The sequence below is a fragment of the Haliaeetus leucocephalus genome, unplaced genomic scaffold (assembly GCF_000737465.1).
Source record: "Haliaeetus leucocephalus isolate CR32 unplaced genomic scaffold, Haliaeetus_leucocephalus-4.0 Scaffold626, whole genome shotgun sequence".
Taxonomy (NCBI): Eukaryota; Metazoa; Chordata; class Aves; order Accipitriformes; family Accipitridae; genus Haliaeetus; species Haliaeetus leucocephalus.
In genome coordinates this window covers 2,452,056-2,454,937 of record NW_010973062.1, presented here as the reverse complement: position 1 = coordinate 2,454,937, position 2,882 = coordinate 2,452,056, and positions in this window count along the sequence as shown.

The window sequence follows — 2,882 nt, the reverse complement described above, 5'->3', positions numbered from 1 at the left end:
TTTCTGACATCACCCTTCTTTCTTTTTTTTTTTTTTTTTTTTAAATCCTGGAAGAGTACAGAGCACACCAAAGAATTCTCTTATTAATTTTGGTGATAGATTGTTGTTTATGATGCTGTGGTTTGTACAAAAAAAAAAAATCATATATTTTTCGGCTTACTTGAATGAACGATGTAATGTGAAACAGACTCTTCCTGCATGTCCTCCGTGCGGTGTGTTGGTGCTGATATATATATATATATATATATAGTTCATAGAGATATTATATTATTAGTACAGTGCATGGTGCTGTCACTCTGGAAGCCTTTAAACGTTGTCTTCATATTGTTGTGTTGGATCTAAAGAAGCAGGCGTTACTTTAAAAACAAACAGAAAACTTGAATAGAAAATAATTTTTTAAAGTTCATTCGATTTGCTTTTTATTCGTTTTTTCAAAGCCCATTTGAATAAATAGAAAATAATAAAGTAAGGTATGGACTTTTTAAAGAATAATTTATGGAATGTAATCTTATTAGAGATATTTTGGTGCTGATTTATAAACGAACTTTTTAATTTATGCATTTTTTTCAACAACAGATTGCACTATACATTACTACATGGCAGGGTTTATAAACTATGGCTCGGGGGGATATATCACTATTTTTATGTACTTGCTACACGTAGGGTCACACACTTGCCCATCAATTTTATGACACATGATACCTCCTAAATAAAATAATGCTAATTTAAATTTTTTCATCTCTGTAAACCCCATAAAAAGGAAAAAAAATTATTATCATGCAAATGAATAAAAGTATTCTTTCTACGTATTGCATGTGCCTTACTGACAGACGAGGGGCAGAGACAGACCAAAACACCCCCCACAACCCCCCTCCCCCCAAAAAAAGGGTCAGTAGGTAGAGTCAAATCCAGCCACAGCCTCACAGCGCGGCAGGAGCAGCACCGGGAGATTTTGGGGGAGGCTGAGATACCCCGGCTTTTCCCAGCGAAACCTGTGAGTAAAACCGGTTCTCCTTCGGATTTACGTTTCGGCTTGCAACCCCGCGGAGGGAGGATGCTCCGGCCCCAGCCACCCCCGCCTCCCCCCCGCGGCTGTGGGCTTTGCTCCCGTGGGTGTTTGCCCCTGGAAGTCAGCCGGGCTAATGGGGGTGTGGGGGGGGAAGGCAGGACTGGGGGGGGGGTTGCCTCCTCAGGATGGAGCAGTTGGGTGCTGTGCTGCTGGCTTTTCGTGCAGAGGGGGAAGAGAGGGACAGACAGACAGATACGTACATAGACAGACAGACAGACACGTAGACAGACAGACAGGACACAGGCAAAAGTCAGGCGTTTATACACACGGTATTCTTCACCTCTCTCAAGGATAGCTAATCAAAGTATCGAGTCGAATCAATTAAAATGTTAATATTTCTGCTGGGGAAAAAGAAATGTTTTTCCTGGCAGTCTCCCCTTGCAGATACTAGTGAGTTAAATAGCACTACCCTTCAGTAGAAGGCATGGTGGCAAACCGTATGCCAGAAGATTATTCCGAAACACAGAGTCAGGTCAGGCGAGAAATAACGCCAGGAGATCATTGGAATGAAGGAGGGGAAAAAAAAAAAAAAAGTTTTCAGGAGCTGAGTGAGGACACACGCTTCTCGTTTAGAGAGGAAAACTGAGTGAAACCCGCTGTTGGGAAAAATTCCAGGCAGAGTCGTGTGTCAGCATCCTCCAGGATTATTTCCTTTTTATTTTTTTTTTTAAATAAAATAATTAAAAAAATACAACTAGCCCAGGATGATTCCCCCCCCTCCGTAATTTACCAGTGCTCGAAAATGACTGGTCAAAATGTCAAGAACAGTTTCACCAAAAGGTTAGAGTGTTTTTTAAGTCAGTTTTGTTAAATGTGGTAAAGGTGAAACAGGTTGCAAAGAGTTGTTTCAAGCAGAATGACAATAACCAACATACGAAGCAGAAAAACACTCATAAATGAGGGCTCCAATCAATGGGAAAACTTATAGCTCCCTAATGAAGTTTCTTGTGAAAAGGAGGGCGACACAAAGCCACCGAGACATGAATCATTCATGGGAAATATAAAAGATAAAAGATATCTGACAATGAGCAGAACCTTGTATAGAGTGTCTAAAACAAGTTTCCCCTTCTTTTTTTCTTCCCCCCCCCCCCCCAACCTCCCTCTCCTAGTGTTCCCTGCCCGCCCTATAGAGTTAACATTGACCAGTGCACGTCCTGCCCCACTTCAAAGTAATTTAGCCCAGAACGGAAGGCTTGGCGCTTGGACAATCTTCATGGTGTGTTAAGATTTCTATGGCAATTGGCAAGCAAGACGTTCCCATCTGAATATGGCTCAAAGAAAGCCACTTATTGACACCGAGTTGGCCATCATCAAAGACTTCATCTTTTCCTAGGCGAAACGTGGTCCTAGCAAACACTGTTTAAATCATCTACCTTTGTAGTCGGGGCTGGGAGACATCTCGCCACACACTATTGCTGGCCCTCGGCCCTTTAAAGGCGAGAGTCGGCGGTAGCGAAGTTTGAAGGGGCTCAGAAATTTCGGGAGTGTGGGAAATGGCATTGGGGGGGGGCGGAGGGGATGGATGGATAAGCGGGGGAGCTCTCGGGGATGGATAAGCTCTCGGTGGAGAGCTGCGGGGCTGCCCCCCCCCCCCCAAAAAAAACCCCCGCACCCCCCATGGGTGGGGTGTAAGGGGAGGGGGGGTCCACCCGGGGCAGGCTGCTGCTTTGCTTTTCGGTGGGGGGGTGTGGTTGTGTGTCTAGTGTGGTGGGGGAGAACCAAGGATTTTCAGGGTTTTTCCCTGTGTGTTTCGTGCTGCTGGAGATGTCGCCTGGGAGTTGGAAAGCGCTGGGAAGGATGGACCGTCAGCCCG